Source organism: Poecilia latipinna, unplaced genomic scaffold (genome assembly GCF_001443285.1).
Source record: "Poecilia latipinna isolate Pla-1442-1.1 unplaced genomic scaffold, P_latipinna-1.0 Scaffold173, whole genome shotgun sequence".
In the NCBI taxonomy this organism is placed as follows: domain Eukaryota; kingdom Metazoa; phylum Chordata; class Actinopteri; order Cyprinodontiformes; family Poeciliidae; genus Poecilia; species Poecilia latipinna.
The window spans coordinates 188,938-215,230 of NW_015112789.1; the positions used below are offsets into that span (position 1 = coordinate 188,938).

The 26,293-nt window shown below is 38.4% G+C and overlaps 2 long non-coding RNA genes across 5 annotated transcripts in view; both read right to left on the reverse strand.

The window, feature by feature from the left end:
* The window catches only part of LOC106946028 (uncharacterized), a 120,691-nt gene extending 94,858 nt beyond the window's left edge, over nt 1-25,833 (reverse strand). For all 4 annotated transcript variants that reach the window (XR_001424675.1, XR_001424677.1, XR_001424674.1 and 1 more), the window contains exons 1-2: nt 25,567-25,833; nt 25,269-25,409 (exon numbers count right to left, since the gene is read on the reverse strand). This is a non-coding gene — a long non-coding RNA (uncharacterized LOC106946028). The remainder of the gene's footprint in view (nt 1-25,268; nt 25,410-25,566) is intronic.
* On the reverse strand, nt 2,220-5,447 carry LOC106946029 (uncharacterized). The gene is made up of 2 exons (XR_001424678.1): nt 5,093-5,447; nt 2,220-2,313 (listed from the first exon to the last, which is right to left on the reverse strand). It is a non-coding gene; the product is annotated as an uncharacterized LOC106946029 (long non-coding RNA).
* Nucleotides 25,834-26,293: the final 460 nt, after the last annotated feature.

Below are 26,293 nucleotides of genomic sequence, written 5' to 3' on the forward strand. Positions count from 1 at the left end.
TGGAGCAGAGGAGGAGAAAGAACAGCGCAGAATCAGAGTAAAAGTTGAAAATGACTTGACATTTGGTCCGAGTTAAATTAAGCATGACCAAACGGCGCGGACCTCAGTGAAAGCGACTTTGTCTGACCGAGCTCCGTCTGCCTTAATGAAGCTAAAAGAGTCTTAAACAGCTTAACACAGCGTTCAGGTTTCTACCTGTGTAAGGCTATACAGTGAGTGTAATGATGCACAGAGCAATAATGTGTGTGTGGATGTGCACAAAAACTTTACTGTATGCTTGTGTGTGTGTGTGTGTGTGTGTGTGTGTGTGTGTGTGCGTGTGTGCGTGTGTGTGAGGGGGAAACGGAGACGACATCAGAGTCCATATTAGAGGATAATTACAACTAAAAAAGAGAGAGCCTGTTCCCATGAAGGATCCTGGAGGATTATCAGCGCTTATTGCTCCTTTACGTTGTCCGTTTTTTTTTTCCCCCTCTGCGTGTGTGTGTGTGTGTGTGTGTGTGTGTGTGTGAGCCCGATTGTTTAGCCTTAAATGGCCTCTGCATGGTCTGGATGAACCTGTCTGGAGGTTTCTGCCAATTCAGAACTTGAAGTTTGGCTTATTTTTCAAAGTTTTTCCATTGTTAACAGCCTGATTTAAAAACACAGACTGGGATTGTGCAGAACTTGAACTCAAAACAATTTTAATTCACAGAAAGCTGTTTTCTCCACTTTCTCCATCTTTAATCTAAATGACTACAGATATTTACCTATACTGCAAAAGAAAGGCACCAAATCTTTTTCCTTGACTGTTAAATCAAATGAAACTTGTCATAAAGGGTTAAAGAAATTATTTCCACAATTCAGATTTTTTTACATGTTTAGCTTACAATGCTAACATCTAAATTGTTTGGTGTTTGAGCTAAATGGAAATACAACACTTATTATGCTTCCTTGAAATATGATTCACAGGTCTATGGCCTATACAAAACATGTTCATTACATTTATTTTCACGGAATCATTCTTGGATAATAAGATTTTGAGTTCCTTTGAGAATGAGCCATTTTAGGGCCTCTGTCACTTTAAATTTAAATAAGCTGCTGCTGGCCAAACCTCCTACCCCTCCAACTCAATGCTCACACTCGCACGTGAAAATGGCCTCAAACAGATGCGTAATTATACAACTCACATCTTCAAAAAGCAGAAGTGGAGCCTCCTCCCCAACCAACAAGAATGCAGTAAGTAGTTTCTGGATGGTAAGTCGACAAAAAAATCACTTGTCTTTTTCAGCAGCCATTGTACAGCACATACAGCGGTATAACCAGCTGACCAAACGTGCAGGAGCTCAACTAGGGATGCTAGGTAAAGGGCAGAGATCCGCTAGGGTTGCTAGGTAACGGGCAGAGTTCCGCTAGGGTTGCTAGGTAACAGGCAGAGTTCCGCTGAGGTTAAAAATATAGATGATTTGTTCTTGATCTGGAAAAAGGATTGACCTTAAATTGATACACTATCCTGCTAAAATATTGACTAATCACCTTTCAGGTGTATAAAATCCAGAACCTTCAGTGTTTCTAAAAACACCTGAGGAAGAATGGGTCACTTTCAGGAGTTTGGTGAAATCCAACATGACTCCATTACTGGACAATTAGCTTAATTTTCAATTTTCTACTGAACTAACAATACCACGGTCGATTTTCTGTGGTTTTAAAACCAAATGGTGGGATTTGAGCTAGAAAAAGCTGAAGTGTGTGATTCAAAGAGGTTGCCAGGTTTCTGAAGCATCAATGGTGAAATTACTAACTTTCAGATTTTCTTAACTACCAACTGCAGTGCACAGCATCAATGCAGTGGAGTTTAGTGTGCTTCTGTGCTGCCTTGTAATGGATTGGACAAGTATGCAGGGTGTACTCCGCTGAGACTGCAGTAGGCCTGTCGCAGTAAATCAGTTAATCATATAATAAATTAAAACAAGCTCAGTAATTACCATCTGCATTACTTATTTTTCTCTTTTCTCTCTTTCCACCAAAAACTGGATGACAAATGTCTTCAGTCTGGAAATATTTTTGTTTTGAAGAGATTTCATAATTCACTTTATTTGTCGCTTCTGTTTTAAAATTACATTGTTGGATTTTGTGTTTTTGCAGTGTATTGCCATGTCGTGATAACCATTAGCAGAATTTGTTAAAGTGACGGATATAAATGTAAGCAACAAGAACAACAGCATTTAAATAAAACATTCTGTGAAACATTTTCCTTTAATTTTGAGCTGGTCTTGTGTTTGCCGATGTTTGGTAGTAATCCGTCAACACGGCGGCCCTCAGGCAGGGGAATCACTGAAGATAATGAGATAAAGTGCTGTCAGTCTCAGGGAAAGTTCTGCTCTTTTTGCTTCTGTTAGGAAGAGAAAGTGCTGAGATGGCAAGAAATGAAAGAACTACTTTGTTGTTGTGCACTGTAATTTGAAGGATCTCTGCTACGCTGCCAGCCAGAATGTCAAATAAAATATGGGCTTTCAATTATGTAATCAAGCCGTTTATTTACCAGAGTGGAAAAGGTATTTTCTAGAATTGATTTTAAACTGTATCAACTGAGTTAAATGTATTGGAAATAAAATCTTCTCACAATGTTTAGCTGACATTTTGGATCATTTCCACGTTGAGTTGGGGGCGCGGCCAGCAGAGTACACAAAAACTTTACTCAAGTAAAACAGAAAATGTATTTGGGAAAAAGTCTCAAGTACTGAGTAACTGACCAAATTATCAATCATTTAATATTTAAAAATGACACTGGACAGACCAAAATATAAAGTTAAGTGGAAATTTTTGTATTTTAAAAACCAAAATGACAATAATTCATATAAACAATAACAAAACTCTGGCAAAAGAAAAATGTTCTAAATCAGTTTCTGTCATTAAAAAACTTATAAAACTTAAACAGAAACATCAGGTGTGTGTCTGTCTGGTGAAGTCTTGGTTAAAACATGTTTGTTTTTCACTCGGTGGGAAAAAATCCAGAAATTTTAGAAATACTTCATAATAAAATTACTCAAGTAAAAGTACAAAAGTATAGTAAAAATACTCCAAAAAGTATTTTTCATAAAAGATACTGAAGTAAATGTAACTAGTTACTCAGTTAGTTACAACTCTCTGCAGGATTAATGAAGACAGTTATTTTTATCATAGCAAAAGCACAAAATGATAAAATATTTTTGGTCTAGATTCGACTGTAAATATCTTAGTGCCTTGGCAGATCATTTCACTTAACATTTTCCCATTTTATGAGTGAAAAAAGAAAAACTTTTTCAGTATTAAGGAATTATTTATTTAAAATAAGCTGCTATATCTTGCTGAAAACTTACTTGTAGGTTAGTTAAAGTGTACCAACAGGCAAAAATACCTGGCAATATTTTGTGTTTTTGCAGAGTAGAACAGAAAAAAAATCAATTATTGTAAAATTAGTTTTTTAGCTTTAATACGATGCTTTGCTTTGATTAGATTTTTGGAAACATTGAGCCGTTTTCTTGCCCTCATCTGCAGTACAGTGTTTTGCTTTCTGATTGGCAGGAACTTGATACTCATCAGGTGTCCTGCAAAAAGGCTTAAATCTAGTCGCCAAAGTCGAAGCTGAACCATTGAAATGTTGAAAAGTTATTGATCCCCCAGAGTCCTGAGCCCTCCCTGCGAGACAAAAGTGTGCGTCCCAGCAGAAAATTAGCGCATTTAGCTGTCATCGCTCGGCTCGCTTTACAGTTCCAACCAGCATTCACACAGGGAACCCCGGCCTCTTTTCTCCTCTTCATCCATCCTCCCCTCCTCTGCCCTCCGTTATGTGCTCCCTTTTTTTAAAGACAGAAAGGCGATCCCCTGTATACCTCAGAGATCAAGACAGGAAGGTGTAAACCGCAGATAAATGTGATCGAGTGTCTCTGCTATCACAAGCCCTCACATCGGAGCGGCCGGCTCTTCCCCCCGCCCTCCGCACCGATGCGGATTAGCTGCCCGCTTTCAGCGAAAACAGAGACAGAGAGATGAGATGTTGTCTCCCTTTGGAGAGGTTTAATGGTCGAGAGCAGTAAACGACACGGACTGCCAAAGCGTTAACCCCTTGGCTAGTTTAATGTATGATGTGAGAACAAACTTGACTCCAATGGAGAGTCTATAAGGATATAAGTAATAAACAATAAACAATAAATTACTAAATAAGATTCTGTTTGAGGTACAGAAAATCTGCTTCAGTTTAGAGTAACTCTTTGCTGCAAAAACTGCGAGAAAAACACTATTTTCACATCATACAAGTCACATGATTAACAGCTGGATGTTACTACTGGCAGAAACGTAGAAGAAATAAATAGGCCTAATGGAAACACACCAAAAAGTTTTAACACTGTTACAAGGTGGTTTTTCAGCTGTACCGTAATGCGTCATTAAAACATGTTGATTCCATCGCTCCTCTGTAAAATGGCTCAGTCAGTTTTCTGTCACCTGAAGAACATTTCCAGGATTAAAGGACTAAAGTTCCAGGAAGACGTAGAAAAACTCATCCATTTATTTATCTGTGGTCGCACTGATTACTGCAACAGTCTTCACTTCAGAGGATCCAGAACGCTGCTGCTCATGTTCTCACTAAAACCAGGAAGATAGAGCACATCACCCGGTTCTGAAGTTCTTACACTGACTTCTGGATCTGGTTCTGGTTCTGGTCTGCAGCCCCAGAACCAGAATCAAACGTCAAAAAGCCCCTTTCGGCTTCAATGCTCCACAAATCTGGAACAAACTTCCAGAAAACTACAAAACATTGATCAATTTATCTGATGTGTATTGATAATGGCATTTGGCAAAGTACAATGTTTATTACTTGTTTTTATAACTGATGACTGAATTCTGCTATAGGAATAAAGTTGAACTTAAACTTGACCCAGTTCTCTTTTATAACAATTTGGCCCTAGTCAAACATGTAAGTATTTACACTTCCTCATTTTATAAGCTACTGTTCGAGGTAGTGGCCAAAAAAAACCCAGATTTAAAACGGTGCAGTTAGCTTAATAACAACTGTACAGACTGGTTTAGACAGGTATGGTTAGCTCACCTGGAATTCATGCTAACAGTTTCTCACCTGGTTGCCCCAACAGCTCAGTCCTGTGCCTGTTTCCTCAGCGTTTCACCTTTTCTTTTTCCCAAACATCAAACCCTGTATCCTCAAGTCTCCTCAATTCCCCGTTCTTGGTTTGCTCGACACACCGACAGGTGAAACTTACCAGCCTAATCAAGCCGGTCAGCTTCGCATCTTAATTTCTCCGTGTCGTTTCTGCTTCGTCTTCCATTTCAACTCACTCCGGTTCAAACTGAAGGACTGAACGTCACTCAGTGCGCAAAAATTACTGTGCTGGCCGAACGGAGCTAGCTTCGTAGCTCCTAGCATACCTTAGGTATACCCAGGATGCATTGCAACGTAAACAACATGGCGACCTGCATGTGATTTTTATTTTATCTTATAAAAACAAAACAGCCTGCTACGATGGTGCATTAGGGTCACTGTAGATAGAAACGAAGAGTAAATTACCGCAAAATACTCATAATTTTTTTTTAAATTAATCTCAGAAATTTTCCAGAACAAAACATGTACATTTGAGTTTCAAGAGTAAAATTTTTACTTTTTTTCTTTACTGTTTAAATTCAGAATTTGCCACGTTTTTTTCTACACACATTCTGATATTAATCTAAAAATTTCAGAGTTTTTTTCAGGCTTTTTTATTTTATCATCTTTTTTTTACTTTTGGAGCTCAGACATTCCCTTGTTTTTTCTAGATTTTTTTTTTTTGCGAAATTGTTCTCGTTTTTGTGTTCAGAAGCCTTAATACGCTGTTGTAGTTGGATGTTTAAATAAAATGTCATGTTGTTTACACTGCAATGCATTCTGGGTACATGACGTATGCTACAGCAGTAATTTTGTGCAGTAATGTACAGTAAAAATGCTATATTTCTTAACTATTTATCAAATAAAGTTTGTTTAATATCGCAAAGAGTCAAATTTAAAGGGGAAAATTAAAATCACTATTTGTTAATATTATTTGAACAGTAGTTTAAAGATCTATTTTTAGAAAATTCACATACTTTAATGTCCATAACTTTTGCACAGCTCGATGGGTAAAATGTGCTATATTTACACCTCTTTCTTCCCTCCATTTCTTGCTATCTTCTTTTCAACAGTTCACACGTGTGATAAACCATTTATCCCTCCAAGGACGTTTTGCCCATCCACACGTCCATCCAGTCAAATTACACACTCAACACATAATGGAGTCTGTTCCTATCTTCTCGGCACACAGAGACCCAGGACTTACATCTGCTCTGGAATACCCCAGACAATAAACAATTCACCACTCATGTTCAAATCTAATTTTTCGGACAAAGTCTCGACAATAAGAGAAAATAAATTACGCCAAAGCGGAAGGCGCCGCCTTAGCCGTTCTGGAGATGCAGGGAAAAGTTTTCTCAGAGTTTTCTTCTTTTTTTTTTTTTGGCGAAGAGCAGATTCCTCTGAGCTAGCCATTATCTCAGGGAGGAAGTTAATTAAAGTAGCCCAGTCTGAATCAATGGAGAGAATTTGCAGCCACACAACGGACAGATCGGGACTGCCGGGAAGAGCGGAGTGACGGCCATGACACCACTTCAGAGGAGAAGATTAGCCCAGAGACAAAACTCTGGGCTCTGATCGGCGGTCCCTTCTGCACTTCTCCCCTCCTGGATTATTCCTCCCCCCGCTTTTATTTTCCATCTTTCTATCCATCCTTCCCCACAAGAACTAGAGGGGGAGCTCGTCTTCAAAGCCCGTCCCCTGTAATTCCTCACATCATTACCAAGTTTCCAAAACTTAATTTTAGCAATTACACATGCAATTAATTAATAAATGTGCTGTCATTACAGCCCCCTGTGTGATCTGAGCCCCATGAATGGGAGGTTCGAATAAAGTGATCAAATGAACTGCTTCAGAGAAAGACACAAGGAGGGAGGGATGGAGGGATTGAGATTGTTATTAAGGGATTGCAGAGTTAATAGTTTGAGAGGCTGCTGCCCTATCAGAGGCAGAAGTCTGCAGGGAGCGAGAATGAGAAACAGACCGAGGAAAAGATAGAACCGAGCGGAAAGACGGGATGAGGAGGACGGAGAGCAAAGAAACGAGAACAAAAGGAAAACAGAAAAGGAAAAGACTGACAAGAGCATGATAAGAAGAGAAGAAGAGCTGGAAGCAGCGAGTTCGGTTCAGTCGGCCGGATTATTAACGAGATCAGAGAGAGTTCAGGTCATGGAGGCAAAGACAAAACACTTTATTCAGTTAACACAAATAAAAAAGGAAATACTCATCACAAGCTGTAATCTTTAAAAAAACATTTTGGTGAAAGAATTAATCATTTCTATTTCAATGCTCATTTTTTCAATATTCAGCAAAAGTTGTTTTATTCCATTTTAAGAAAAATCTGATTTCTGCTGTCGCACTGAGGTTCAATCTGTTTTCACACCTCATAGTCTGATAGTTTGATTTGAGATCAAAATTGCAGCAACTGTTACATTTTCAGCTGCTGTGGTTTTCTTTCACAGTCCATTGTGTGAAACAAACCAAACCCTTTGAAAAACCTGTTCCCCTCCTCACCTGTGGGGGCGCTGCACCAAAAACTATTGAAGGAAAAGACACAAAAACCTCTGAATAAGACACTGCAACTTCTGTCTCCATAAAATGTAAAAAAAACAAGGAAGGATCTTCAGATTTTAGCAGTTGTAGGATTTCTTTTTTGTCTTTAGTTTCTCACAAGCTGTTTCTCCTGTTAGCACTAGACACACACATGTTTGTTTTGGTTGTATTTACCCAGAATGCCATGCGCTGAAGTCCACTTTCTGCTTTTGGAGAGGTATTTGGGCTACATATGCATCCGAACTGCACCAGAGTTCACTTCAACCGAACCGAAGGAAACCAGAGTTGTTTTGGCCCACATTAGAGTCTGATTGCAGATTTAATCAAACTCCAATCCGTCTGTCTAGAAAGTCTGGTTCGTTTATGCAGGCATGAATGTATAACTGAACTCAGTCAACGGGCAACACAGAGACAGACAGGACAACCAAAAAATGCACAATTTAGAGAAACCAATTAACCTGACAGTCACGTTTTTGGACTGTGTGAGGAAACCAGAGTACCTGGAGAAAACCCACCATGCACAGGAAGAACATGCAAACTCCATGCAGAAAGACCGGGGCGGGAATCAAACACAGCAGTGAAGCACCTGCACTTTGCTTTGGGAATTGTGTTGGGTTATAATGTGAGAATATTTGTCATATTATCATATATAGTAGCATGTTTTCCAATTTTAAAAAAGTGTTTTCATCCATGAAAATGTTCGGTGACCATCCCAACACACTCGCCTGTCAAAACAACAACTCTCCCACTTTTTCTTGAAAAAAGAGAGAGAAAAAGGGTAATTCTGTGAATTAAAATGCTTAAAGGACAGTCAATCAGGCTTGTAATTCCGTCTCGTATAATTAGAGGCTGGGAAAACTAATTACAGCGGAGAAACCTAACTCTCCTCTCGCTACTACAGCAGCCCCTCATCACCGAGATCAGGTGACAGCCATCAAACTCGTTAGGCTGCCATGCATTGCCACACACACACACACACACACACACAACGTGTGGTTGAGCAAGCAGCTAGGCCAAAAAGAGGTAGAGATGAAGCGGAGGAAGGAGGAAAAAATAGCAGGTAATCAGGAAAGAGGTGCAACAACAACAGGTTGTGTTCTTAATCAGCAGCACAGAGAGAGAGAGAGAAAATGGAGGCAAAACAGGCGAAAAGAGAGAAACTCGACTGTACATGTTACAGGAAGAGGATATAGGCAGTAATGTAAATTACTTTAAATGCATCAGGTTGATCTCCGCCTGATTGCTGCCAGGAAAAGATGTTTGCAGAAGAAAAATTGCTCCTGATTTGTTCCTGCGACTCACTTTGAGTTTATCTGAGTGGCACTGCCAGTTGATAATTAGTTGTGAGTATAATTAACTGTCTAAAATGCAGGAAAAACTTAATTTCACTCAAAGTGCTGAAGGAGAGAGTCTTGTGAGTGTCACAACACTGACAAAGTACTTCAGAAGCGGCCGCCTCAGGTCGCTGAGGAGAGAAATGTTTAGAGCCTTGGTGCAGAAAAATGCAGATGTTATAACAAATCATTTTTATCAAGCTTTCAGGAAAAATCTGGTCACTGTTTGAGTTTTATTACTTACTTCAAGTCAAATCTATGTGTAGATTTAAGAACAACTGATGTGGACCAAAGCAGACATGACATTAAAATACAATAAAACGAATTAATAAATGTAAAGAAAATTTGAATTCAAATGGTATGTATTATGTACATACCATTAGAATTGGAAGCCCATTTCTGCTATTATATGTATCATTTTGCTATATTTTATATTTTCCATGATAATTGATGATAATTACCTCCTGCTCCATCAGTCATCATTTATTTTCTTCCACACCAACTATGAGAACTGTAGCTCAATTGCATACAGTTATATTTTCTTCCCAAATGTTTTTGAATCCACAATATTGCAAATGTATGGAAGCCCATTTCTGCCATTCTGATGACAAAAAATAGACTTCTCTCATAATTATGACTAAGCTATATGATAAGTATGAGATTGTTATCATCTCAAACTTACCATATAACTTAGTCATAAGCTGTTTTTTTCCACTCTGATGGAAAAAAACAAACTTGTGTTTTTTTGTGCAAAGTGACATTAAAGGAATTCTGATTCTGAAAAACACAAAATCTGTCCAAGTCATATTTTGCATATATTTGTATTTCCATTTGGGTTCAAACTGCTCCTAAAAATAGACCAACCGCTTAAAAATAAACACCCGGCTGTTTTTTGTTTGATAAATTAATGTTTTCTGGTGTCTGGAAAAAGAGCTGTTTCAAAAACCTTCTAGTTGTTAAGTCACACCATTACCTAGCAACCCCAGCTAAGCCGAGCCTTGTTACCTAGCAATCCAACTGCTGTTACTGCTGTATGCGCTGTGCAATGGCTGCTAGAAAGAACAAGTGCTTTGTTGTTGCGTCTCCATCCAGAAACCACTTGCTGCATTCTTGTTGGATGTGCAGGAGGCTCCACTCATGCTTTTCAAAGATGCACGCTTGCATAATTGTGCAACTGTTTGCAGAAATTTTCACATGGAAGTATAAATGTTGAGTTGAGACCGTGGCCAGCAGTAGATTATTTGGATTTAAATAATCCAACCACCTGCTGCCTCCGGAGAGCCCGCAGCATCACCAACGACCCATCACACCCCGAGCACCACGTCTTAAACTCCTGCCCTCAGGGAGGCGCTGGCAGGTCCATCTAAAACCTGATCATCATTTATTTATTTACTTTCAGTTATTTGACTGGCCTTTGAGAGTTGACATTTTTTAAATTTCATTGTTTTGTTTTTTTTTTGTGCAAAGTGACATTAACCTGTCATTCACGAGAGGACCCAAATTTGGGTCCTCTCGTGACAGGTTAATGGTTAACCTGTCATTGTGAATGACAGGTTAAAGGAATTCTGATTCTGAAAAACACAAAATCTGTCCAAATAAGTTTTGTCTAGTTTCTAATACAAATATCTTAGTACAGTTGAAATAAGATAAAACTCACAAGTAACTTTTCAGACAGATATAAGAGCTTGATTTAAGTTAATCATTTCTTGATAATGATTAAGAAAAATATTTCACTGATAACACGGGAAGAATTATAAGTAAAATAATCTTCCAATAAAGCTAGAACTATTTCATCAACACTAAGGAAATATTTACTAAAAACAAGCTCCTACATTGTACTAAAGCGTCACTTCTAAGTTAGTTTTCTTATTATTTCAAGTGTACCAAGATATTTGCAGTAGAACCTACTTGGTGAGGTTTTGTGTTTTTGCAGTGCACCAAAACTAACTTTGTTAAAGTGGGAATAAACTCTGATTCTCACATTGAAGCAACAAACCAAGAAAAAAGGGAAAATACCAAAAAATAGTTTATCAAAGCTTGTCTGTTAATCTTTTCTTCTGTGAATTTACCTGTTCGTCCTCAGAAACGGCTAAATGTCACCGTGTTCCTCCTCCAAACCGCGTCGCGGCAGCGGGAGGGGCCGAGGGGGGGACCCGTTTCCAAGGTGACGAGGGTCTCGTTTTTCGCCAGCGGCCCATTCCCAACCTGTTACCAAATGAGCCGGAGCAGCAGCGGCGAAGCTTCAAAGAGCCGCCACGGGGTCTGCTAATGTCAGGAAACCAAACACCGCAGAAAGCCGGAGCTGCAAGATTTCAGCAGACAGATGGCGAAGCCGACAACTTCGCTTTTTCACTTCCTGGATTCAGAATAAAACAAAATAAAACGGCTCCCATCTTCTATCTGCAGCAACTTGCTCCCATCAACTTCCACTTCCTCCGATGGAAGCGTGCCCAATTTCTATTTTACTTTCTGAGAGTTTTCTAAAGTTTGCGTAAAATTCACTTGATAGTTGGATGGAAAATCCTGAGTAACAAAGTCTTCCTCCTCTTCTTCATTTCCCTCTTCATCTGCCGACACTTCTTGCCGTCTTCCCGCGGCGCCTGGAGGTTGCAAGGCTTCAAAGTTGATTTCCCTTCATGTTAACTTCTGGACAGATGCTTGAAATGAGGAGAAGAGAAGGCAAGAGAAGAGAGGGATTTGGAAAGAAAAGGTCAGAATATGTAAAAAAAAAAAAAAAAAAGATATTTTTAAAAAATCCCAACCAGAAGTCAGATTTTTTTTCTCTCGTTTGGGTTGGAGCGGATTGGGTACCATCAAAGTTTTCAGTTTGTAACATTCACTCTAATTGTTTTTTTCAGTTTTAGAAAAACATCTCACTACAAACCTGAGTGAAGTTTTTCCCTCCTTCTAAAAAACTGGTGTTAGACATTTGCGCTGCAAACAGTTTTGTTTGTGCTGCTTTTGCTTTCAAGATATTAACAAAAGTTTAAAGGTCAAAAGGTCAACCAACCCCTCGACCCCACCCCACCCCGAAGTTACCCAAATCTAACAAATTAATGTCAAATATTTGTGCTACATTTGTGCAGCAAAGATTTTATTTTGTGCTGCTATCATTTTAAAGATAAAGTTTCCAGAGGTCATCAGAGGTCAACCACTCTCCGCCCGTCTCACTTTTACAAAATCTAACAAATTTGGTGTCAAAAACTTAGCTAACTTTATGCTGCAACATTTTTTGTTGCCCCCTCCTCCCCATCCCCACCTCTACAAACTTAACAAAATTAGTGTCAAAGTTTTGTGCATCAAAAGTTTTAATTGTGCTGCTGTTATTTAAATACTAATAAATGTTTCCAGAGGTCAGGAAAGGTCAACCAACCTCCCGCCTTCTTCAAATAAAACTAATTTGGTGTCAATCAACTCAGCTATGCTTTTGCTGCTAAATGTTTTGTGCTGCTTTTGCTTTTAACAAAAGTTTAAAGGTCAAAATGTAAATCACCCTGTAAGCCAAATCTAATAAAACTGGTGTCAAATGTTTGTGCTGCAGAAATGTTTCTTTGTGCTGCTATTATTTTAATAGCAGCACAATTAATGAAGAAGTTTCCAGAGGTCATCAGAGGTCAACCAGCACCAAAATCAAACAAATCTGATGTCAAACAGTTCAGCTACGTTTGTGCTGCAAATTTTTGATTGTGCCAATATCAATAAAAGGTAATAAATGTTTCAGACGTCAGGAAAGGTCAACCAACCTCCCACCTTTACTCAGCTACATTTGTGCAGCGAAAATGTGCTGCTTTTGTGAATCAAGTAAAAGTAAAAAGTCACTGAAGTAAAAGTAACTAGTTACCACCCAACTCTGGTTTCGTGTTCAGATTTGGGTTTAAAATCTCCTTTTCTGTTTGCCGAATGTGCTGACTGAGTTTCATCGAACCAGACTAATGTGGTGTGTGTGTGCGTGTGTGTGTGTGTGTGTGTGTTCTGAAACAACAGCTGGTAAACAGAAAGCCTCCACTTCTCCTCCCACAGCCATGTTTTGTACCAGATTTCAACTTTTTAACACAAAAAACCCAGATAAACTTGAGGAAAGTTTTAAACCTCGTCCCTCAGGAAAGCGATGAACTTCCCTCTTCTATTGACGTCGGTTTGTCCCTGCGGACGCCTCCCTGTCCTCCCTGCCTGGCCTGGATGGGTCCGTCCGTCCTGCGCTCACGTATCCGCCCGGCTGTCTGCGGACCCATCTATCTGTCTGGCCGTCCAGGTATGCGCTCTCTCACCGGGGTTTGATTTCAGGCTGAATCGACGCCCTGTAAGACGAGTCGAGGCCGGCGGCTCCTCGGAGGCGCGCGGCCGGGTTTCATCCCACGCAGGGTGCGGCGTTCTGGGGTTAGGAGTGGCCCCCCGGGGCCCCTGGGCACCAAGGAAGGATGGATGGGTGGATCCACTGACTGATGGCTGAGTTTCCCCCGAGGCGCAGTGACACAGATCACAGCGAGCCAGACGGACTTCAGCCGTTTCGTTCTTCATGGAGGCCGGATTCGGTCCGGTTTGGGTTTATTAACGCCAATATTTAAACCAAGATCACAGCAAAAAGTATTTTTAGTTTGGTTTCTAATACAAATATCATAGTAGGCTTGAAATAAGACAAAATTATCTTACAATTAACTTTTTATCCAGATATAGGAGCTTGTTCTAAGTAAATAATTCCTTAATATAGATGAAAAATTAGTTCCATATATAGATAAATGTCTTGTTACAAAGGAAATAATAATACAGAGTTTTAGGACCACACTAAGAAAAAATTTAAAATGTATAAAATTATGAGAATGACGTCATAAAATTGCAAGAATAAAGTAATATTATGAGAATAAACTAGTACAAGAATAAAGTCATAATATTAGAAAGATAAATTCATAATGAGAGATTAACATCATAATATTGAGAATAAAGTTATAATAATATGAGAAAAAAGTCATTAATATGAACATATAATTATGAGAATAACATGCAAATGACATAATAGTCAAAATATTGAGAATAAAGTCCAAAGAAATATGAGAATAAAATGAAAATATTATGAATTTATCCTCTTGTTATTTTCACTTGTTTGCAAATCCTGAAAAAAAATCTAAACTGAACATTTTGTTCTTTAATTTTGATCAATTTACGTTATTTTAAATAACAGAATCAGTTATATATTAAATAAATAAAAATGCGTAACTGGAGCAGGAATTAAACAGAATATGTAGCTGAATACTTTGGAAAACTTTTTCTACTCTGTTGAAAATTCAGTAACGAAACACAAAAATCACATCCAGTGATTAAAATTAACACTAAAAGAAAAAGTCCTGATGAAACCACAGAAGAAGAATCAGTTCTTCTTCTGAACCAACTCCATTTCAAGTTCACCACTTAAAAGGACATTCTTCTCACGAATCAAACTTCTTTTCAAAATCAAGTTTATTATGTGACAAAACGTCCAAATATGGTGTTAGCTTGTGCTAAGGAAGCTGCTGTTGTCAACAAAAGCATAAAAGTCTTGGCACAAACAGAGCAGCAGGAAGAGCAACTCAGACAAGAGGAAATGTTCTCTACTTGTCTGACATTTCAAACCAATAATTAACGACTCGTTCATCTGGCTTGAAACTTTTGGCACAAACTCCATATGAATCATTTTCCATCAATAAAAGTCAGGACTTTTATGTCTGGTAACCTGTTGATGTGCTTTCATCCTGCTTCATTTCAATACATAAAAAGAATATAGTTGTGTGAATTTTTTTATAAGAAAAGCTTTTGTACAAAACAACAAGATGTTTATAGCAGGAAATCAGGATGTTCATTCACTATTGTTATGAGAGGAAAATGGATATTTGGCTTTTAAGTTTAGAGGTTAGAAGTTTATTTGTTTTGTAGACATCTGGAGAGGAATTTATGTCTAAAGCTAATAAAATATACATGTGTATCTCAGTATGTTATAATATAGCACAATTCAGTTAAAGTTCATTATTTAAAGAAAAAAAATCTAAAGAATCCAAAGAAGCTGAGTGCTGTTTCCAAGTTTACAATGGAAGGTTGAGTGAAAGGAAAAAATGCAGCATAAAAGATGTGCAAGGATAATCAAAGCAAAGTTTTCTGAAATTTATTCAAAAACTAAAAACGTGAGAACAAAGTCATAATATTACAAGAATAAAGTCAGTGTTACGAGAATAAAGTCTAAATAATAAAAAAAAGCCGTATTATGAGAATAAAGTAATAAAATTACGAGAATAAAGTCAAACTAATAGAGACAGAAATCATATTACATGAATAAAGTCATAATACGAGGAATAAGTCATAAAATTACAAGAAAAATGTCAAACTAGTACGAGATATAATGCAATATTAGGAGAATAAAGTCGTAATATTAACAGAACGATGTAATACTGCTATGATTTTATTCTAATTCAAACTTATTCTGGTGATGTTCTCATTTATTTTTGTAATTTTATTTATTTTCTTAGCATTCTTAGCATCATGCTGTTATAGATTTCTGATTTGAAACACTTTTTTCCAATTTTTCTGACAATGAATGACTCTTACTAGGCCGGTGTGTGTGTGTGTGTGTGTGTGTGTGTGTGTGTGTGTGTGTGTGTGTGTGTGTGTGTGTGTGTGTGTGTGTGTGTAGGTGTGTGTGTGTGTGTAGGTGTGTGTGTGCTCGTGAACATGGAGGCGGAGGCCAGGGGGTGGTTTGCCTCACCTTTGAAGCCGTTTCAGGTATCTGTAGATACGGAGCCCTCAGCCTATAACCAAGGATAACCTCCTCACATGTAGAAGTGCATGTGTCCATGTGTGTGTGTGTGTGTGTGTGTGTGTTCATGCTAGGTCTCAAGGGGGTCTCTGTTGGCCTCATAAAACTCCATGAAAACACCTGGCATGACGACTACTACAGAAGCTGCGTTTCCATTACAAACAGTAATGGAAACGTAAAAGTTTGTCAATATTCTGTTAATGCAGAGATAAAAACACAATCTGTAAGTTTTCCATTAAATAAGAAACTCTGATAAATTCAAACCTGAGTAAGTTTTTTCATGCAATAGGTAATTAAAAACGAGCCGCGCCATCGTCCTCATCCCATTTCCTGTCGCCTTCTTTGTCATTTCCACCAGTGGTAACATTCAGTTAATCATGTGATTTATGTGATGTGAAAAAAGTATTTCAAATGTACTTTAGTGAAATCCAGTATTTTTAAAAAACCACCTCATCCAATGCAAAACCTTTAAAAATGTGTTTTTAAAAAATTGCTGAATTTATTTTGTAATTCTAGTTTGTGCGATTTTAAGGCCAGTAGCTGCATTTTCATTACAAATTTAAGCTAAACTTTGTCGATGTTCCACTACTGTTGGAAAAACACAATTTCACAATTATAAAACAACTAAATACAAAAGATAACGGGTTTAAACACTTTAAGAATAAAAAGTTTTTTCTAGTAGAAATTAAATGAAATCCCTTAAAATACTTTGCAGGAGACTGAAGACTTTGTTATTGATAAAAACTTCCACACTTAAAATCTCAACAGAGACTGTTTGAAAATATGCATTCTTAATAAAGATTAGCAAATATATTACACTTAATAATAATAATATTCAAAACTTGGCTTTTCTGATTATGTAGTCATTTGTTTTTAGCATCCTTCCAGCCAAACAGGTTAACATTTTTTGCATCAACTAATATTTACTGTATGCAAACATAAAGAAGCCATAGAGATAATATTACTAACAGTTGTGCTGCACAAATGCCAAATGTTGATGTTCTCAACGGCAGGAGAGACAGTTACAGCTAAATTATGCAAAAGGACAATTTCTGGGTTAAGCCTGGCAACTGTCGTCTCTCACAGCTGGTTAGCTGAGATGGTTTCTGTCTCTGATGGAACAGATAGAAAAACAGAAACAATAACAAAACCAGGTTTTCTGCGGGAACCATCCAGAAGGACATCAGACGAAACACTGAAGGAAACGTAAAAGCTCATTTTATCTTTCACTATTCTCATTCCACACAATCCCCTTATTTTAGCTAACATCTATTTTAGCTCGCATGTTGTTGTTTTCTCTGTCTTTCCCGCTTCTACCTAAAATATCTGTGATCCTAAATTAATCAAAACAAGGAATATTAGAGAAAGGGAAAATAATGAAGGCACAAATCAGAAAATAACCGCCATAAAAAATAAGTATCCTAGTTTACATGTTAATTTTTTTGTTGCGTCACCATTTGGTTATGTGCTGTGCTTGTCCCAAATGTATTCATTTTTATGCGTATGCATTTTTTATTTGCCTGTTTATTTTATTTTTATTATTTATTCTTCCTTTATCTAATTGGTTATTTGTTATTTTATAGATCAATACCTCCATGTCTCAGCCTGTAATGTGTTTTGTTTGCAATAATTATTGTTTTTGTAAACAATAAAATAAAATAGTATGTAGTTTCAAAAGAATCAAGAAAAAGAGTAATTTTTTTTTTCTTTTCACACTTGCAAGCTGTGCAAAGTGAAACAGAAAACTGCCCACCGCCCCACACATCACCAACAGCGGCAGGCGGAAACGGCCTGAGGCGGGCGAACACCACAGCAATAATATCAGCCAAAAACACAGGAGAGTGACTCATCTTCTGCATAGAAGATCTCCTACACGAATTTTACTGCCATCTAGTGGCAAAGCTGTAAATTGCAAATAAACATATGTGCTTTCAGTTCTCCAAATGTTTAAATCTATGATGGAAAACAAAAATTAATAAAATACGTTACCTCTGTGACCAGTTTTTTTTCCTTTAGTCTAAAAAATATTTATCTTTTAGTAACCAAGAGAATTTACCTGAAAAGTCGACTTTTCTGCACCAAATTAAGGTTTTATCTAAATTATTAAACTGGGCTAAATGTAGAAAAGCGTTTTGAAAAAAAGTGACCCAAAATCCTGTTTTTATAAAACTATTCACAGACGAGACTGTCTTTGGTTTTAGCTGTTATCAAAATAACGCACTAAATCTTAAATGTACGCCTGATGTATAAAAGAGAAAAGGACGCAGTGCTTTGCTAAACTACGACATCTGGATAACATGGTCAGGAAAACGTTTTAATTTAGACAAAACAATAACAATGGAGAGGGAAGTAATCTACCACATCGATCAGTTATTGATAATCACAAAATAAACGTCAGGCATGAAAACGTAAAACTGTAACGTACTGAATGTTCTGTCTGCGTGTTTTTTGGTGGTTTATGTCCTGATACACTAGTGGAGCTGCTGTCAGTCAGTTGCTATGGCGACATGTCTGTGTGTAGCGCAGACAAAATATGAGTGGTTTTGAATTGTTCAATGATTTTTCTGTTTTATTTTCCCTTTGCTGTGGCACATTGCACTAAACTAATGACATCTGCAGGTGTCAGTTTGTTCACGGAGGCGTCTTACTGCGGCTATGGACAGCATGTGAAAGAATCGTCTTTCTGCCCTGCTGAAGTTTCCGTGTCTATAATCCACTTCCTGCTTTTGGAGCGTTCTCATCTGCATTCAAACCGCATCAGAGTTCAGATCAACCAGACTATACCGAGGGCTTCAGGTGGACCAGAGCTCACTTCTTGGGTCTGAATCAGAGTTTGGTTACATTCACACACACCCCCCCGCCCCAAACGAACTGGAGTCAGAATAAAGTGAACTAAATCGGACTGGTGGGAACGCACCCTTCATTTCCATGTGGACCTTTTTGCTGTTTCTTGCGTAAAGTCGACATCCTCCATGTTGCGCTGGTGTTTAATAAACCTCCACCTCAGCCTGTCAGGGTGTTTGTTGCCATGAATGGGACTTAGTGTCAGCCGCAGAGAACCACGGCTTCTTACAGCGTGTTCTCACACACCCCCTGTCCCTCCCAAACCAAGCTGCATGTGTGTGTTTATGCCAGTGTGTGTCAGGTAAGTTAATGCGGCTCTGTCATCAGAAGCCTTATCACAGTTGGACAGGATTCAGCGCTCCACCTCGGTGTCAGCTTCACACACACGCTTGCACACACTTAAAATAACACGACTTACGTCTTGGCACCTCATTACGGGGAAAGCAGAGGAAAACCTTATTTGGTTGCTCGTCAAAAGTGTCTGTGTTTTTCAAATCAGCTGCTTGAACTGAGGATGACGCTGAAATCAAGTTAAAGAGAAAAGGTTCTTTGAACCACGACATCGATGTGAACTTTTACTTATAAGGAATCGTTGGATTAAATAGCAATTTGTGGTTTCTGTACTTTAAATAAAACAATAATGTCATCTTAAGATTTCAAATGGCTAAAAACAAAACAAGCAACTACAATTGGTAGCGATAAATAAATAAGAGGGATAAATAAATAAGAGGTTAAAAAATATCTTAGAAATCCTAAAAATATTACGACCACTTAACGTAAATATGGTTTTTGGGAGTTTTTTGACCAGAAGCACATGAAAAACACACCAAGCTAAACGATCTATGCAAATGTTTATTTTTCTATTTATCTGACTGCAAAATATTAGAAAAATATAAAATATGCAATAACAATACAAAATAAATACATATTTTCTCAGCAGTGTAATTATGTTTATATGAGTATTAGGGCCACACTAAGAAAATGAAATGATGAGAAAACGCTCATAATTTTATGACTTTAAAGTAAAAATATTTTAAGAATAAAGTCATAGCATTACGAGTTTAAAGTCCTAATATTACAAGAAAATGAACAAAACAACATAAATAATAAAATGGATACTGAAGTCTTTATAAACAAAACTGTCCTTTACAGAAAGGACAGTTGAGACCAAAACACAGACTGAAGAGTTTTATCATCCAGTTTTTGGTTGAAAAAGAGAGAAAAGAGAAAAACAATAAATCATGCAAATGAAAAATTATTGAGTTTGTTTGAATTTATCATTGATTAATTAATTTATTGCTTATTGCGACAGACCTATGCATGGATGAGTTTCTCTAGATCTTGCTGGAACGTTAGTCCTTTAAATCAAAATCAATTTTTATTTGCAGCACCTTTGAGCAACGAGGCATTTCACTTCAGGCGACAGAAGGCTGAATTTGAAACTGTCTTTATGTGGCTCTGGAGGTCCAGGTCTGAGTCTGTCACTAAACCCAGATTTCAGACTGATCTCTACTGAAGCTCTGAGCTGAAACTTTTCTTTTGGTGAATTTCTGATGAAGCAAAGATCATTATTCTTGAACAAATCATTTTCTTGGCTCCTGGTGTTTAATGGATCCACTTCACAGATAATCTTTGTTATGTTTTGCAAGGAGAACCAAATATCTGTGCCAAAATTATAATCAAGGGTATCTCTCTTGTTTTTAAGTTATATAAAATAGTAGGACATACTAGAACTGTCTTGTTCTTGTTTTTACCAATATCAACTTGCTCTCATTCCCATCTGGTCATGTGTGGGCTGGTAGTCAGCAATCTGACCCCTAGTTCCCCAGATTTGACCTTGTGAGACCATAACTAAATATGTCCTGCAGCTAAAATCACTTATAGGACGACTCTGTGAGTTAGAGAACCAGCAGAACTGGTAGTTTTGGTTCAAACTCCTGGTGAACAAAAGAGAAGAATAAAAACATTTTAACCTGAAAATGGTCGCCTCGCTTTTCAGTCCAATTTTTGGCTATTTTGAGGTGAGAGTGTCTTGCAGGGAACTATTCGTGTTTGCTTAAAATGTATATATCAGGACAAGTCAGGGGCAAACAGATGCACAATATTTATTTCTTGGGCGCTGAAAGACTTAATTAAATAGCCAAATTCAACTTGAGCGTTAGCTTCAGCGCATGAGATGGAGAAAAAAATGGCAGCCGATCAAGGTCGCTTCCCCTCGGTGTTTATCAAAACATGCTGGGTGGCTCTGAATGGAGGAGTGACCTTGACGCTCGCTGAAGCTGCCAGCAGGAGATGGAAGATTTGCCTCTCAGTCACCAAGGACCGATGGAGCTGTTGAATTTGTCCTTGTGTGTGTTTGTGATCGAGCGAGTGGCAGCCGACAAAGATGTCTGCCTCTCTGTCAGGTCAGGAAGTGCATCTGCATTTTAATTAGAGATGAAAATGTGACAAACAGTTCCTACAAAGGGCCTGAATGTGCAGAGTTAATCAAAGATGGGAATGTTTTTGTGTGACGCAGGTTCAATGCCGGGTGGGGGAACCTGCTCTGCTTTAGCCAGGCCGGTCAAAGTGCAAACTGCACACACAGACCTCATCAGTTTATTAGCTGCACAGCAAAAACACTAAATATTACCAAGTCATTTTGGTCTGGTTCCTTCTGCAAATGTCTGAAATAAGACAAAAAAACAAACTTCCAAGTAACTTTTCACCAAGATATAGGAGGTTGTTTAAGTTAAAATTCCTTAATATTGAGGAAAAAGTTTTACTTCCACAGGCAGATTATTTTACAGGACATTTTTCTCATGTTATGTGAACTAGTACTTAAGGAATTATTTACTTAAAATAAGCTCATATAACTTGCTGAAACGTAGCGCACTAGAAATAGGACTAGGATGCTTTGCACCAACTGCACCAAGAACCACCGAAAGAAACAAAAACTCCTGAAGACACTGAGCACAACTTCCTTCTTCATGAAATGAAAACAAAACAGAGTAGTGTCACATTTAGCAGTGGGATTATTGCTCTTCTGTCTAGTAAAAGACCAAAGTCATTTCTCCTGCTAGCGTTGGACTAGTGCGTTTGTTTTGGATGTATTTACCCAGAATGCCCTGCGCTGCAGTCCACTTCCTGCTTTTTTTGAACGCCGTCTTTGGTTCACTTTGCGTTCACATATGCATTCGAACCACATGAGAGTTCACTTCTCGCACATTCACTCCTCCATAAACAAACCAGACTTTCTTATCAAAGCTGGTGTGTCGTCCACTTCAACACAACAGAAGTTGTGTGTTTTTGTTGTTTGTGTTTTTCTGGGACAGAACAGCAGCCCAGTCTCTAACAGGAATGTCCCTCTGGTGACAGATCTTCATCCTGAACCTGGGTGTTTGCCACCAGGGCTTCCCGCCCCACTGACCCCGATGCAAAAGCAGCGTGATATTACCACGGCCCTTCTCACTTCCCCCCACCCCGTCTCCCACTCGATCTTCACCGTCTCCTCTCCATCTGGCTGTTCGTGGTTTCCGCTGGTCCGATCCGTCCTTTGTCTCTCTGTAACTAATATGACACATAAAAGAACGACGACAATAGGAATGGCCGCCCAAAAATCAGGCTTTACCTGATACCAAACCTTTACTCGTGTGCCCCGGGGTGTGCACAGCCTTCATGGGGAAGGAAGGAGGAAGAGGAGGAGGCAGTCAGAGCTTACTTATCTTTTCATGTGGCTTTTTCTTTTTAAGAAGCTATCAGACTCCGTCTTCAGTGGTTATTCTCTTCAGGAGGATGTTTTGTTCGACAGGAGGAAGGCTTTAATACCACGGCCCTTGGGGTTAATAATAGGTTTGACCTGACAGATAAACTTGTGTGTATCAAAGTGTTTGTACATGACTGTGCTCTGCCTCTCCTCCTCTTTAAATTTAAAGTCTGTGTAATAACTTGTTTTACAGATAATGCCAATTGTCTTTGACTGTAGAAGCTCAGCGATAAGCTGCCAAACATCGACGTGATTCTAATTGTTCTGCTCGGCTTGATTTGGTGCAACGCCATGGTTACGGTCAACCGGATACGGCTGAGGGTTCTCCACTGTCACTGAAGGCTACAACAGATAGTACGTTTTATTTGGGCTGGAATAATCCTCATGTTCTAGATAAGCTAGCTGACGTTAGCTGTCATGTTAAAGAAAAAAAACAAAGAACGTAAGAGCATACAAAGTAAAGTTGTACACATTGTTCGAGTTTCTAATGCAAATATCTGTAAATAAGATAAAATTAATTGGCAAGTAACTTTTCAGCCACATAAAGGAGCTTGTTTTAAATTAACTATCCTTTATTGAAACCAGAAATTTCCACACACTTTTTAAAGACACACATAAGCATTTGTTACACAATTGCATAAAATCAGAACAAACGTTTCTCGTTTTATGTGTATTAGGATTATTAAGATGTTTTCTATTCACATCTAATGAACTGCAAAAACACAATTTTACCAAGTATTTTTGGTCCAGTCTCTAAGTCAAAACTAACAAGTAGTTTTTCAGAAAGACAGCAGTTTTTTAAGTAAATAATGTCTTCATGTTGTTAAAGAAAAGTAGTAGTTTGACTATGGGAAAAATGTCCTGTTACAAGTGAAACAATCAGCCAGTGGAGCCAGTGGTTTCATCAACACTTAGCAATTATTTACTGAAGTTAGTTAGTTTTTCTCTTATTTCAAGTGTACTAAGATATTTGCAGCAGAATAGATGAAAAGTACTTTGATTTAAGATTTGTGTTTTTGCAGTGTAGCCTTGAAATAATTTGCAACAGGTCTTGGCTAAAATCCAACAATCCAACTTAAAACCTTTTACAGCTTTAATGTTGCCACATTATTTCTATCTTTATCATATTTTAAATCGTGTTTAATAACATTTTTGTAACAATTGAAGGTAACATAATTACTTGATTGTGCCATAACATGACGCTATGTGTCTGGAAAATACCTAATACTGAAATGTACAATAATTTTAACCAATAGGTTTTATCCCAGGTCCTTCGTAGGGGACTGTGGGACTTAGGGACTATTTCTGTGGAAGAAGAGTCAGACATGGAGCTCTTAGGAGACGGACAGACAGCAGAGCAGAAAGGTGAAACTTCAGAGGAAGAAGCAACAGCTGAGGAGTCTGAATATTACAAACCCTCACCAGCCTGAAGAGCAACGTGTAAGGTAGGGTAGTGTAATTTATCGACTGATAAATTGATTGATTAGTAACTACAAATTGAAATTGGTCATTTTTTCCTTGAGAAGACATATAAACTAGGTGAGACCTATCCTGCAGTTGGTGCAGAAAGGCTGCCTCAGCCTGCCTACATCAAGGTAACTCTCTTCACATGCTGGTGTCATGTTGTACCAGGAAAAGCAAATCCCACTGGACTGAAAGTATTTCTGCTTCCCAGTCAGTCACAATGGTCTGGAGCTGGAATCTGAGGTTCACAAAAGCAGCAAAACATTCACTGATCTGCAGCTGGGAATTTGGATGATTGCGGTTGCTTGGAAGCCACGAAGTCTGCCAAGCGGAAAACATCCGAACCTTCAGAACTATTTCATCCTTTATCAAAGCATTGAGTATGCTGAAAGAAACTGGTCTTCTGGTAGCAAGGACTATAATGGAAACATGATTATCGAACGCTACGGCCCATTGGTTAAGTTGAGCTGAAGCTGCAGTATCCAACTTGTATAAAAACATAACTTTTTACATATTGGTTGAAATTGTTTGTTATGAGAGAGATAATATGAGAAAAGATCGATCTCCTCCACTACTACAGCTACTACTGCTGTCTGAACAAATTCTCCACTCCCGACCAAAAACAACCAACCAGAGCCAGATGGAGGGTCTTAGCGTTGTCAATCAATCTCATTTAATTGCTGCTAAATGTGCTAATGCCGGAGAAACAACTTAACATTACAGAAAAACCATTTATCTGCCATCGTTGGTGGCTATGCTAACTAGTGCAGCTTTCAACCACCGGATCTACTCACAGGGAAAAGGTGTAGCGCTAGCAGAGGTCAAGGGGCGGAGCTGGAGGAGAACAAGCGGTGCCGCACAAAATTATGACTGACTAACGCTAAGACCCGTTTCTGGGCTCTGATTGGTTGTTTCTAGTTACCACTGGGAGAATCTGTGAAGAAAAAAATAAATCAAGCTCTACTTTCTGCGAGTCGTGCAGCGAGTACATGATGTTGATTGACAGCGCTGAGACCCTCCTCCAGGCTCCGACTAGTTGTTTTCAGTTGGGAGTGACAGCAACAGTAGCTCAGAGAGGAGCTGGAGATCGATTTTGTTTTTACAGATTATCTGTGTCATAAACTGTGACAAACTGGTGACAGTTTTAACAAAACATATTCTTTATGAAAAATACATACTGCAGCATTAAGTAGTAATATTTTTCATAACTTTATCATTCTGAATGTCTTCTGTGTTATAGGCCTAATAAATTTCAATACTGAAGACACCAGTGACTTTAATAGATTATTAGACCGATTATGAATGATGAATTTCCATTGATTTGGATGAAAGACAGGTTTTTCCATCACAAATGCACGTTAGCTTTCATGTCCCTTTAACCGAATCTGGCCTCTTATTTTAGAGCTGAACAGCAGAAAAAAAAAAGTTTAATTATACCTGGATTTAACCGTTTGATGCAGGCTCACTTCCTCTCCCCCGCAGCGCTCTCTGGTTTCAGCAGGTTAAGGTGGCATGAGAATGACCTGGCAGGTGGGGTCAGAGGTCTCAGGGTCAGGGCTACGATCAGGTACCGGAGTCCTGTTGCACATAAGGAGACAGGAGAGGAGTCTTGTCACTCACTGTCAGCAGATCATAGCACTGATCCATAACCTTCACCTCTGTGACAAATCTCTCAGCGCCGCAGCCTGCGCCTCCACCGGCCGGGAGGAATATGGATCAATATTAGGTTACTGACCTGCAGATGATGACAGTACAGACTCCGGTGCAACTTGGTCTGCTTCAAGGTGCATGGAGAGGAAGAAAACGGGCTAGCTAAAGACACCAGTTACACCTTTAGCATACAATATAAACTTGATCTTCCTATGAAAAGACTATTTGTTTGTAAACATGGCGGATGAGCGAGCAAACTGACGGCAGAAAGAGCTAGCCTGACTTTAAAACACCTGTTGCCATGGTTACACGCCTTCGTACTTTTGAATTCGCTGCCATGTCGTCAGCAAACTACAAATGTTTATCACGTCGTAATAAAATAAGTTATGCTACCAAATTGGCATTAGTGGATAAGATGAATGACCCAAACACATGCATGTAACAGCCATGATTAATGTCAATACCTCTTTATATTAAAACTTTGAATTTATTCAGATAAAAATCATCTGTTTTGAGTCAAAAGAAGTCAAGCAACGAATTTCCTTTTGGGTATTTTTGCAGAGATTCTGCCATGTCTGAAAATAAACAAGATTTCTTTTTCTGGTTTAATAGAGTTTATATCCAATTAAATCAATAAAATGTCTCCAAAATGCTGATGTTGCAAAGTTCATTATTCTTTACAAGATTTAAAATGTTCCCTTCCCTAATCTCATCCTCTGTCTCCCTCTAGTGCTAACCGACCCACGACTGACAGAAAAAAATTGGTTTTGCTCATAATTTTTATATGAACTGACTCTTTAACATCTGAGAAA